This window comes from Plodia interpunctella, chromosome 19, assembly GCF_027563975.2.
Source record: "Plodia interpunctella isolate USDA-ARS_2022_Savannah chromosome 19, ilPloInte3.2, whole genome shotgun sequence".
NCBI lineage: Eukaryota > Metazoa > Arthropoda > Insecta > Lepidoptera > Pyralidae > Plodia > Plodia interpunctella.
The window spans coordinates 4,420,956-4,435,278 of NC_071312.1; the positions used below are offsets into that span (position 1 = coordinate 4,420,956).

At 33.2% G+C, this 14,323-nt stretch overlaps 1 protein-coding gene and 1 non-coding gene across 4 annotated transcripts in view; one reads left to right on the forward strand and one right to left on the reverse strand.

Annotated features, from left to right (window-relative positions):
- Positions 1-12,901, reverse strand: part of LOC128678317 (dopamine receptor 2-like) — an 89,445-nt gene extending 76,544 nt beyond the window's left edge. For all 3 annotated transcript variants that reach the window (XR_008405626.1, XM_053759772.1, XM_053759771.1), the window contains exon 1: positions 12,602-12,901. The gene's annotated coding sequence lies outside the window, so the exon portion shown is untranslated. The remainder of the gene's footprint in view (positions 1-12,601) is intronic.
- A 737-nt stretch (positions 12,902-13,638) lies between these two features.
- On the forward strand, positions 13,639-13,710 carry TRNAP-AGG (transfer RNA proline (anticodon AGG)). Its single transcript has one exon. It is a non-coding gene; the product is annotated as a tRNA-Pro (tRNA).
- Positions 13,711-14,323: the final 613 nt, after the last annotated feature.

Consider the following 14,323-nt stretch of genomic DNA (forward strand, 5'->3'; position numbering starts at 1 on the left):
GGCTTTTTTTCGTGTGTCATGATTGATTCCAAATTTGAATATTTTTTCCTCTAAGTAGTTACTTATCTAGAGGAAAATTGACAATGAGAGTCTATTTTATATGTATCTACATGGGTGAACTTTTAAACAATTCGATCACCGTCATTACCTTACTTCAAATTTCAACAACGACAAGTATCTTTTTACTACCTACCTACCCTATTGTATGAATAATTATCTGTGTTGGGGGTAGTCCGCAACTGTCTGTTCGCGATATACTCAAAAATTGCACGGTTTCTTATGCGGATTTCACCGATCTCCCTGGGAAGGGAATCTCCTTGAAAAAAGTTCAGGTGTTATAATTTACTATTTATTTACAGCGCGAAGCCACTATTGATATATACAGTATGTAACTAACATTTTAACCACAATTTAGCAGTACACGCGAGTTAGACGTTTGACATATGAGTAAGGGTTCTACAGTAATCACATACTCCATTTCCGGACTTGAAGCTGAATAAATGTAACGGCATTAATTCTATTGAAAAACCTCTCTACGTACCTAGTAAGTCTTAGGTACGAAGACTAGTAATTATAATACATTTCTACACAATCTTAGACTTGAAATATCTATACATATAATAAAACTGTAAGTGGGGTTTGTCCATACATAATACATATTATAGAAAAATAATTATGGGGGGTCTTTATGGGAATAATAAAAGCTTAACATTTTTACAATTTTTGTCTGTCTGTGTAAAGTACTAGATGGAATTTTATGCGGTTTTACAGTTACATAGAGGAAGGTCCAACTTAGAATCTAGTATAGGTTTCATCGCGATATGTTGCTTAGAACCCGAGATATCTATAATAATATGTTATGATCCGACGCAAGAAATAAACACGGGTGTAGCTGCGGGCAAAAGCTAGTTATAAATAAATTATTTATGATCATTTTGCAACAAAGGTACAGTCAACAGCACATCAAGGTACTCAAATTCATTGCAAACTTACCACTATTGATGTGTCATAAAGATCCATGACTGCACGTGTGGTTCTTAAAACTTCCATTCGCTTTGGCTTTAAAAATATATTTAGTTACACTCTTTTCATCCCTTACTCTCTTTAAATTTACAAATTTTTGTTTCATAAAATTCATTGGAACACGGCGACAGGCAAAAGTTAGTCGAAAATATAAACTTGTAAATATTCCTTCAGTCGACTGTCAGATATAATACCACTTGACATGTTAAGTAGGTATAGTTAATTTAAATAACTACATAATTCCGCCCGCCATTTGTTATGTCACAAAGGGTTGAGTAAGCTGCTCTAGGGAGAGAAATGTTTTGTTTATTTTCTTGTTTCAGTTGGAATCTGCTTCATGTGTGGTTTTGTGGCGCCCAAATAGAAAATAGATAAGACATCGTCAACACTAATTAAAGCTTTTGGAATGTATTGAAAAATATTACAAATCCTAATTCCGAGGCGACTGAGTTTTTGTGACAAATAAATAAATGATTTATTTTTAGTTTATAAATTATAACTCATTATTTACATAATTTTTGATATGAAAATACACATATTTGAAATACTATGAACTAAATTTGTATGGTAGGTTTACACAACAGCTGATTTTTAGCTGACGGCTTGCAGTGAATTTAGTATGGATATAGATTTCAGAAAAAGTGACATTCTGCTGCTGACAAATTAGTGGAACTGTTATGGCACATTTTACGAATTGAGGTTAACCTCTTCATTTTTATGGCTGGTGTATTCCGTACGGTAGTGTGCGGCGCGGTTGAGCGAACGCCCAGGGCTTGTATAAAAAAAGGCGCCGTAAGTACGAACGCCCTGGAATCGCAGATAGGCTAGATATAAAGTCAGTTGTTGTGAAAGAGCTTTATTTAGGTCGCACAAAAGCTTAGGGCAGCTGCCTAAACATTGTAAATAGGGGGCGCCGAAGAAATATAGGCCAATGTGCTTGTACTGCTGAGACCATCACTGGCTGTATCCTTTACTTGTAATGGCGGTTTGGATTCACCTCCAGGCTCACATCATAAAATCGCTCGCGTGTAATACCTGACATGCGGGCACTTAATTTTCAGGAACTTTGTAAGAGTAATAAAAGTTTAACAGTTCCTAATTAACAGAATTTCGCTCAACTTCCATCGGAGAAAGTGCAAAATAAATCATGAAATGTGTTGTCCGAGTGAAGATATTTGTTAGAGTGTGTTGAAACCGTCAACTTTGACGTTGATTTTAAGGTACTTTGCGTTTTTCTGAGCAAGTTAAAGTTAACGTCAAAATTGACGATGGAACCCAATCTTGGTCTGGCAATATTTCGGTAGATGATTTCAATTTTGTCCAAATTACAGAATTGAATTTGGATTCAATTGTTGTCTCAATATATAAAATGATCAATTATACTACTACAAAAAGATTTTCTTATCAACCGAATATAACTGATTTTGATTATTTGTGCTGTGGCTTTCTTAAATCCAAGCTCATTTCAAACACTTTAAGTATAAAACAAAAGTATAAACATATAATAAATGATCCAATTGGATTTCTCCAGCCGAATACAAGAATAGAGGGAGGCCTAGAACGAGATAATTTATGTTTTAAAAATCCTTGAACTGGAAAGAAAAGATAATCGAGGGACAGAGACGAGTCGAGAAAGTTACGATTTTTCCCAGGAGTAAATAGCTAAAACTGAAAATACATTACGAGTAAGGTGGTCTTTACCAGTCTACTTTGACGTTAATTTTAACCTGCGTGCCGCGGTAGATAAAATTACTTTGCGTTGTTTTGCGCAAGTTTAAAGTACCTACCTACTCATTACACGAAGGTCCCTAATTAGTATGATTTATATCTCAAGCACTTAAATATTACTCGTGAACTTAAAATTAATGCTAGCAACTTTTATTTGTCAAACTTTGACTTAATCTAAGCAAAATACAGGAGTTTAAAAGTGACTTCGAAGTTTGTTGGCGAACATCGGTTTAATTATGGATTAACTTCAGACTATCCATTAATACATGGTCTCAAAGTCGACCTATGGACTCTGATAAGACATAGGACTGTTTTAACATTGAGCTATAATTTTAACTCACAGAAATTGGTACAGATATGACACATATTTTTAACATTGAGCTATAATTTTTACTCACAAAAATTATTCGATGCAAATTTATGATACATATATTCTTTGTTGCTCATAACTACGCAAAACAATTAGTTTTTACAAAAATCTAATAGGGAAAATATTAGTTACGTGTATTATAAAAGCAAAGGTAGACAAAATAAATATATAATTATAGCTTTCGTGAAAATGAAAATAAACATGTTTGCCGTGATTATCAAGTGTGTTGAATAATTATTGAATACACTTTCTGAAGTCAACCTTTACACTTCACATACACTGCTTCTGAGACCAACATTGAACTTGTATCATCAATTATATACTTACTTTTATTTTCTCTCTTATTACAATTACTTGCAAGATACATTTCATCTACTTCCGCATGTTACAGAGATGACACAATTTTCCACAACTCTTTAGTTTCCATGACAGGTGCTTTATTATGATAAACATGACCAGATGGTGAACCCAGGATCGGCTACTAACGACAGAACTCCTCAATGTTATTTTTTTATCTAGCATCGAATGCAACGAAATATCTCTCACGACAATAAAAATTTAGATTAAAACTAGAAACTTGTTTAGATTACAAGGCAATTTGTATAAACTGAATATAACAATATTCTGAAATACACGCTACGTGACTGAGATTGAGCTACCATCAGCATCCAAATAGGAAACTGCCGAAAATATTCGAAAAATGAGAGTCTTTTTATAGCTATCGTCTGTTTGGTTCGATCTCGTACCTGTAGGTACTTTACATTCGAGAGGTAAACCACAGCCGGGTCTGACCCGTTCCTGTAAACATAAATACTTCTAGCTCAATCACACTTCGCTAGTTTGCAAACCAATTAGTATACAATACAATCTACACGGTTCCCCTAGAATAGTACCGCTCCAAATCATCCCGTGGATGTCGTACGAGGCGACTAAGGGACACAGCCTAGGATAGAAAACAAGAGCATTAATAATAATAGTAAAAAATGTTAAGACTTCCGGACTTCCATTTGGTAGATAGACAAGAATCAAGAAGAACAGATAAGAAAAAGAGGGTGATACTCTTGCAATAAATCAATCGTCTTCAGATTCAGATGATTCAGCTATTTTTACATCTCGCTGGCGACGTTGAACTTTCTTAAAATGGATGGATTCAAAAATCGAATTCGAAAATTCTTTACTAACTCCACAAACTATATGATCAAACTGTCTAGAATAATTTCCCTAAATACTGGTTCAATTTGGATGACATTTGAACGATATAATCGTTTTGTTTTGAACACAATTTTATCCGAATATTTTCACGAGAATCTAAGCCCCAGCTAGTAAAAAATATATTATAAAAAATATATATATATATTCCTAGGTAGGTATATATGCCATTTATGGTGGTGTACGAAATGAGCACCAGATTCTACATTCAATATTGGATTCAAAAACTACAATACCATACCTACTCGAAATTTAATAGTACCGAGTTTTTCCTATAACATCCAATCTCATCGTAGTTCGTGGCTTCGTGCCATGTGTTTCAATGTTCTAGATATGAGTGCAAAACTATTTTCTAATAAGAAAATATTCTACTATTGCGCTACTTTGTAATTTCCTAAGGGAACAGTATAGTCTCAGATACATAGCCATGTTGATTATATTTGTCTGAAATTGTTATGTTATCGTTTTGAAGAGATGAGAAAATGTCCTAATATTTTTTTAAAGGCACTTAAATATAAAAATATTACTTTTTAGCAATGAATAGTTCTACAAAAAAGAAACAGTCTTTCCAACCTTTAATAATTAGGCATGACTAAACTTAGGAGGACTGCAATTTAAGAATCCGGAACTGGCCACTACATAAAAAAAATTTGAAAGTAATTATTTGAAAATATTCTTTGGGTGTAGAAGGTTGATTCATCCGACTATCAAATATTTTCCGTGTAAAGCGATTTTAAAATTCCGGATATATAAATAGCACCTTATGCATAACCCACTACTTATGCAAATACAGGCAGTAAATGAGTCGCGTTTTGTTCCTTTTTGTGGCAACAAGTGCACGTACATGTTGCATTGCCTTTGATAAAACTCCGCGCCCATTCGTTGTGCATTCGTTAGCATTTTACAACGGTTAACCATAGCTGTTACGTTCTGTTGGTGTGTGTGTGTGCCTCATTATGAAATACGTGAAATGAGTTTATATTTTACTACTTATTATATACTAGCGGCCCGTCCCGGCTTCTCTCGGGTAAAACTATAATAATCTTCCTCTGGATCACACTTGGTGAAACTACCTATATAAAAATCAGGTAGTTTATTAATTTATCACGTTCATACAGATACAAGACAGGGGACTTTTTTCATAATATATAAGGATATACAGGGTTGGGTTTCTACTTAATGGTGTACTCAATTGGTAAAATCGGTAAAAGTAATCCTTCTGCACAAGTAAAAGTAGCATTTATAATTCTTAAGTATGATATATTTAGTTTGGTATATGCGCAACATTACTCGATGATCATTCATTTCTCGTCGAGATAAAGAAATGAAGCATTTATATACCGCTGAGGTTTGCGGTCGTCTCTTTAATATTTGTAATTCTGCAGGCGGCACTGGATGCTGATATTGTTTTCACAAAAACATAGCTTTTTGATATCGTACTAAAAGCCGTAATGAAGCTGAAATAGTGTCTGTGGAAAATATTTTTGCTTGATTAAAAAGAAGACTCTGTATAATTCCGCAAAACAATTTTAGTTTTAAAACCTGAATTATCCAGTAGTTTGTTTATGTTTTAAAAAATAATACTTACTTGATCCTATACATATCTAAGTACTTGTTGAAGACATAATACTGATATTATATATAGTTGATGACATTAAAAATGGCATCAATATATTGAATCGAACGTTTCGGACACTTGAGTCTTTGCACCACTGGTGACACAAAACTACCAACAAACAACTATAGTGATGTGCCACCATTAACTGTAGCCTGTTTTTATTGCAATAAGTTAAATGAAGTTGCTCTTATGTCAAAACGAAAGGAAATTAGTTACAGCCTTTGGTTTTTTTCATAATAAACGGACCAGATATTGACCCTGTTAGTTTAGTTTCCACATTTTCCGATCGAATTCCTTCACATTGACCCTTCCATTCGAACAACTATGGGTGTTCAGCCTTATATAAACGTATCAAAACTTATTTTTTATAAACGCGATAGTATTCGTGCTGTGAATATCCATAAAAATATAAACTTATCTTATGCCAACAAAAAATTTGTCAAATTACAACATCTCATAAAACCTGTGAGCGAAACTGCGAGCTTAGCTAGTTACTAAATACCTAATAGGACGTCGAAAAGTTTTGAGCCTATGTACATAACATCTGGTCCAAATGTGTAGGCTCGCTTAATTCCCTACACAAGCTGAATTGCTGACACGAGTTGCTATTTGATTTGTACGAGCGACCGAAGTCAAATATTTCAACGTAAAATGTTCCGAATGAGTTTTCCCCGCGAATTATCCTGCTTTGACAAAGTTCCCACCTTTTGCGGCGAGGCAAACGCTATGCGACTGTGTCGAACTGAAAGTACAAACTTAAATTACCCAAGTACCGCTTCGCTTCTGTATGAATTAGCTTTCAACAACATTGATACTTTTAAACTTACTTAAACAAAAGTCAATGAGCATTCGGCGGCTGGGTGTTTAAGGCTTTGTTTACAGGATTGTGTTTCTCTGTAATGAGGTAACACCACTTTGTTTTGAACATACCAAATTAGGTTGATTTTATATATTAAATTGAATGAATCCGCCGAGAACATAATTATAATCTATTTTAAAATGAATACCTATAATTAAATAATTATAAAAAAATGTTCCTGATTACTAAATAGAGGACTTCATGTTTTTTATTTATCTTCCTGATTATAAAAAATATTGCTAAAAGCCGTTGCTTAGGTAAATTTTCGTTTGTTTGGTTAATTCTCACTAATACATATTTAAAATTTTACATACCGTTAGTTTGCGAGTCCGTTTTAATCCGCTCTTTACTAAATTCATTTCTACGTAAAAAATAATATGAAAGTAAGAAAGTAACAAAATAGTTACCACGCCGTCTTTATTTCGTATTCTAGTCCAAAGGGCGCAAGCAACCAACTCTAAGTATTGCCATTAGTCTCGCAGGCGCCCGCCACTGACAGCTATCGATTCTATCATTTTCAGTTCGCTTTAATCGCAATGAATACTTTCTACGAAACGGTGGTGGTCCACTGAACTCCAGTGTTCAAGATGTTTGCATTGATCGAAAAGTCCCAGGTTCGATTTCTACTTGTACCACTTGAGTTTGTATACAAATCTAATGAAAGTAAAATACTATCTTGCCTCCTGTGCCCTAACTCCTGTACTCATGTTGGCCACCGACTAAGCTGGGGCTCAACATGGCTCAAAGAATCTAATTCAGATGTCGTTGTAGAGCGACGACACGCAAAGAAGAAGTGAAAGAAGACATCATGAGAAAACCTGCACATTAGTAGACTCTAAGATTTAGTATGTGTGTCTGCCTCTAGAATATGATTTTCGTAAATTTACTGTTTACTGTCAAAAATAATTAGAATTACAATGCAAGGCATACATTTTAATTTCTATTACAATCTTCAGGGTATTCATTGCCCTATAATTTTTTCCCCGTCTCTTTCGATCCACTCGCTATCAATCAAGGAGAGATTTATGAACACGATTTAAGATTTTTTTAAGACTTAAGTAGCTTGCAGTTTTTATTTCAATATTCACATACTTTTACTTAATTGTGGTCTTTATCGAAAATATGGCATATTATCATACTTAAAACTAAAACAATAACCATCTATGTATACAACTAAACGTGACCTTCGAGTTTCGCAACTATTGGCTTTGTCTACCCCATAAGAATAGGGACGTGAACGTGATACTGCATCAGTAGGGAAAACAACACTATTTAGCTTTGATTTATTGTCTCAAAATAAATATAAAAAATATATATTTGTAACGACTGTTTGATGCCAAAATAAACAGAAAAAAAAACTTAAAATAAAATTCAGAAAAGGTCTCATCGCTTATAAACAATTTCTTTTAGACGAATTTTTGGTTTTTGATTTCATAGTATCGAATAAAACATCTACGTACAAAAAATAAGATGTTTCCTCAGGTATTTAATTTAAAAATAAGCCAATCTTTTGTTAAGAAAGTAGACCATTAAAAATACGTATTTTTGTATATGATATGATGATAATCTATGGTTACCCACAGATTATTCAAATTAATCCGTAGGTCTCAAAGAGCTCATTAATTACCCACCCTCGCATGTAATCCCACCCTTTGTTTTACCCCAAATGCTTAAATTAGCTACTATTTTAATTAAAAGTGTAATGTCTTATTTTACACAATTACTTTTAATAAAACGCCTTGTGCGACTGAAGTTAACAGAAATTATGCTGGTAATTTTCTTATCTCCGAGATAGGATAATTAAGCATGTTATTTTGTTGATTTCAATAAAATGATTCTAAAATTGGACAATTATAAACCTGAATACTGAATAATAAATAGAATAAACATATACATTCAACGAAATAAGTAATCATAAAAACCTACGTAGATTTTGATGACGCTAAAAACTAAAACTACTTACTCGAAGTTCGAACGCGCATGGACGTTTTATGATTGTTAATCGGCAACAGAAATATCTGTTACTGCTATAACAACATGTACTAAAAACAAAATAAATATATAAGGGGACTCCCATACAAAAAACGTGATGTTTAGCCATTTTTATATTAGATAAATCACGCGAGTCCGACTCTCACTTGGCAGGTTTTATTTTATCTGTGCAGTATTTTAAGTAACTTTACAGCTTTAAAATAAATCATCAGTGTGCAGTGAACGTTTGACCTCGTGGGTCAGGCATTGGGCGATGGCCAAATATGTCCATAGTTGAACACGATATACTGGGCACTCGGGACAGCATACAAAGTTTATTTGATGGGTACAATTCGTCTTTCATTGTTTACTGTATATTGATAGTCAACTTAATCAAAATAATCTTATACCAACCATTTACTAAATTCCAGCAGAATATTTTCACCTGATGCTGTTTACTTATTAATATTCTATTCTGTTCTAACAATAAGTTATTGGAAATATATTGAAGTTAATAAACGTTACTTACGTAGACACAGCCGGATCAATCATTAGATACTTATTAAATTATTATGTCTTTAAACCATAACCTTCAGAGTGGCTTACTAGAAGAACTAACAAGTCAATCAGATACTTTTTCAAATGTCAAAAACATTTTTTATATGGAACTTGTATGACAGTGATGCTTGGAATTAGTAGGTACTTCGTGAAGTACTTACTAATTCCACGCAGTGATGTTATCGTGACGTCAAGGAGTCAGGCACATTCTGGAGTCAAAAAGCAATCCTAATATACATATCCTAATATATATCTGGCAAATAAAACTGATCAATTAAAGTAACATTTAATTACTGTGTTTGTTTATTTAAATACCTTCATTTATTTTTTACATTTATTTTTTATGCAGTCGAATATCCAATTTTTAGTACTCATTGTGTACCTATTTACATTGTTTCTTTAACATATTTTAAAAATTTTACTCTGAGTTTATAAAAATAACTTTCCACAAAGGACCCACTTACCCAAGCTTCCTCACTCGTAAATCCTTTGTCATTTTACAACGAAATCATTTACATACAAATCAGTGTCATACGGCCTTTAGTCGGATTTATATACGACCCGGCGTCCTATGTGAGCAACAAACGCGACAAGACTGCGCGACATGACAATCTGCAATGTATATATTTACTTTGGTGTTATGGCTGTATTCACTCAAACACGCAGAGCGTCGCATCAATTCGTGTAGGCTTCCGTCGCTAACTTAGGGCGTAGAGCGAGCAAAATTTGGCAAAAAAAATACTTTGGCGCGCGGCCAAAGGAGTTACACGCATGCCCGTATCATCCACTAAATCTTGGAGTGACGTGCGCCGAATGACCTTTCGTTCACCATGTCGAGATAAAGATTAGGCCAACTACGAATATTTGCGAAAGTTCAGTTCTCTATTATCTAATTCTGTAAATGCAACATTACTCGCTTCTTTTTAGTTGACGCCACTGAAAAGTCGATACAGAAAATATTGTTCAGATGGACGCGCTTGTAACTTTATCCTTACATCCCGAAAGTACGTAACACGTAGTACTTACGTAAAAGTTGAATATTACTGTTACCTGGGCAAAAGTACAGTCGGGGCTGATAAAGATGACTCACCACCTAACTAACTTACTTGTTCTTTTCGAGTCGTTATGAAAGTGAGACCAGTATAAGGCCATTGGAAATCGCTTTTTCGTTCGACTCATCGAGGTTCTCTGTAATACCGGAAGTCTTATCGAAAATGTTATTGCTGACACTGATGTCAATAGTTTTATTCAAGTAATAATAATAATAAAGGTTTCTGACTAACATACAGGAAGCTGGGCGATTACTAACTTACTTCCGATCTATTAAAGTCTCCACATTAGTATAACGATTTACAACAATTTAATTTGTTACAGTAGGTTTATCTGCCCTCGACTGTATATTATGCACAAGAAGAAAACTTTTCGAACTTGTTACTTAATGAATGAACGAAATGAGCGAAGTTAATTCGCTTCCCTATTTTGAAGTATCGACATAAATTGTATTCAATCACCAACAAACTTTGAAATATATTTTCATACCATTTATCCGATAAGTATCTACTTATTTGATTGCGATTAAGTGCTCGACTTTTTTAATTTAGTTTATCTATCTACGAAAACAAACTTTTTATTATGCTACATTACAACGAACAAATTATTCATGACCAAAAAACAATATTCATTAAAATCTTTGTATTTTGTATTATTTTATTAATTTTAACCTAATTCTATAATTAATACAAAATAAATAGTAGGTAATTTAAGTATCCTATCTGCCAAGAGTTACATAGAAATAATAAATTAGAAATGGGCAAAGGAATAGCTAAATTAAATGATATTTTAATATTTACAAAAGCTAATTTACATTGTGCTATTTATATCTGGAAAATGTTCTATGGAAGGAGCTTTCCCTTCAGGTGCCTTTCCGTCAAGTCTTCCGGTTGGTTGTTTGTAGTATGAAATTATAATTTAACGTAACTTATTTTAGAGTTATGAAAATTAAAAATATTTTCTTGTTGTAGACACATTGTTGTATGCTCCAAGAAGTTCTTCGCCTAATTACAGAAAATATGTATTTGTGTTATTATTTCAATATGGTGGTTTAGCTATTTCTAGAAATAATATTTTCTTTAGAGATTTGTCTAAAATATTGACTACATTTTTCATTTTACAGGTTGTGTCAACGAGAATTTAGTTTTCCATCAGTGTTTAATTTTCCATCACTGCGATATACCAACCAGTCAGTCAACGTGCAATGTATTTTTTTCTTCTATATCTCGCTAATGGAACGTCAGGTCCAGTCAAGGTCCTTAGGAGGCAGAAACCAAAAAACATTTGTAATTTGAAAACTGATATAATATGTCATATCCTTGGCCAAAAAAACAGCACGTGCACCTGTGCTACCATTAGCACAGTGTGCTGTTATTTTGGCGCTAACATCCATGTATCCGGGGCCTCAATAATTTAATTATTTATGTAATATTAGACCATGACAAATTTTAAAATAATATTTCATAAGTATACCTTCACGCTGACGCATTCACGCCAATCACAATAGCTTACCCTGAGCACATTAATTTAAACAGATACTTTAACGACTGTTAGTACCCTTCCCTGTGTAAGTTATGGTTTCCTAAGTGGGCACAACCGTTTACTACCAACTAACTTTAGCCATTTGAACTTAATAGCTCATTAGCACTTTAATTTCTACTTATTACTCAGTGGTCAGGCTTTTGTAAATATAGATTGTGACAGTTTTTTATCTATAAACATTTTAAAAACTATTGTGTTATAAGAGATATAAAGAAAGTAATTTATTAAATTATATTTTATTTAAAGGTCAAGCTGGTGGTAACGTCGTGAACGTGGGTCGTGAGGTTCCCAATATCATGGCTGACTTTCGCGTCTGTATATCCATGCGTCAACTCGTGAACGGCTGGCAGGAAGAATTAATCCGCCCGATTATCATATATTTTGTTTGATTTATATCATTGTTTTATATCTACATTTTTTATATTCTGTAACCTTCTTAGCCACGATCACGGTAGTAGGATATATGAATTTTCTATAAACTTAATTAATAGGGAAAAGGGAAGCAAATCCATTTTTGAAAAATATGGTTTCGCTTAATAAATCACTTAGATAAAATTGTCATTGAAAAATGCAACTTAAATAATAAATCTATTTATATGTTTAATGAATGCCATGATATTTTTTATGTTTCTTCCAAAATCATTTTGTATATAAAATTTGCATAGACACTTACCTATCCTTGAAAACAGATGAACGATGACTTCACCCTTATTTACTAAAGAAATCCATTCCACATACAACCTCTAAATTAACACATAGTTCTAACCGTAAGTTTTCCATAAGTTTTCATTTTTCGTTCACACTTCCAAGACATCTAAACCCATTATTACTAAACTTTTTCAATTTACTTTTAATAGGAACAATCTTGGCGCCAAGTGATAGATACTGGCTGGCGTGTTTGTTTTTTTATTTTTAGTCTGTGAAGTTTTTTCGCGGGAAAGCAGCAGACTACTCGTCGTCGGATACGTTTGCCGCGCTTCCTAAAATACTACTAGCTTCAAGTTAGGGACTCTGTCCATTTCTCTTGTGCGCAGTACGATGCGCGAAATGCATCAAACCTCTAAAAGATCATAAAATTATTTAATTCTGTGTGTCATTAAAAATATTAATACCGCTAAATGCATTCGGCTCTGTAAATGTATACTATGAAGTTCATTTTCTCTCACGTGTATGGTATTTTGTTTTTCAATATTTCCTTATCTTTATAATTGAAAAGTATTTTATTATATTTGTTATTCATTAAACAGTTTTGCGGAGATAACATTGAATGATAAATAATTACTTAGACAAAATTATCAACTGGTCTTAAAGGATTTAACTATACCTACTTGTGAAAATTTATTGAGGCGCTGATAAAAACACTTTATTTAAACAATTTGGTCTAGTAGATGTCAATGAACTGATTTCTATCATTTCAACCGTTTTTCTGCCGCGGTTCTAAAGAAATATTTTATTGCATGTAGCTCGAAATTGATGTTTTCATGTTACTTAGCTATTTTAATAAATTTCCATCTTGTTTTGGGGTTATTGTGGTTATATATTACTTGTAAATTGATATTTATAACTCAACAACCAACGCCATCTAATGACAACAACCGAACACGAGTGGCAACATGGATACTCAAACTTTCATATTTGCGTTCAAATTCATGGTGCAAAAACAGCACCAACTACAGATATCATCAATTAATTTCATCGGCCATACCAGCCGGCTCGTTGGTCTAGGGGTATGATTTTCGCTTAGGGTGCGAGAGGTCCCGGGTTCAAATCCCGGACGAGCCCAAAACACCTTTTTACCACATGTTGTTTTTATTTTCCAATTAATTAAAAATATATATATTATTATGTTCCACTTTATAAAAAATATTTGATGAATATAAAATCCGAATTACCATTTACAAGTTGATACGCCTTGTCTTATTATCTTATAAAATATGTCCTAATATGACTAAGACCAAGTGGAACACAATGCTAAAAAGAATACTTAGCAGCAAAAATATCATGTCATTTAAATTCGATAGCTTCGTAAAAATCTCATAAAACCACTTCAGATGATGTTCAAATCTGCATGAGAGATAATAAAAAATAAGTAAAATTCGGATGTAATAAAAATACGCAGACATTTTTATGTGAGCAGATAACCACAGCTGTTATAAAAGGGAATATAAAAATAAAAGTACGGGTGCGTCCACAGCGCGTCCACACCTAGCGGATGGAAATAGATACGAGCCAGCTTTATCTAATTTACCACGTAATTTTGTCACGTCAATAACGCTTGAATGTGCGACGACTAAATGTGTCTCATATAATTTATTTTCTAATTTAAGGAAAATTTTATTAATCATTAAATAAAATATCATACAGAAAGATGCAAACTTGCAAACTTTTTCTTTAT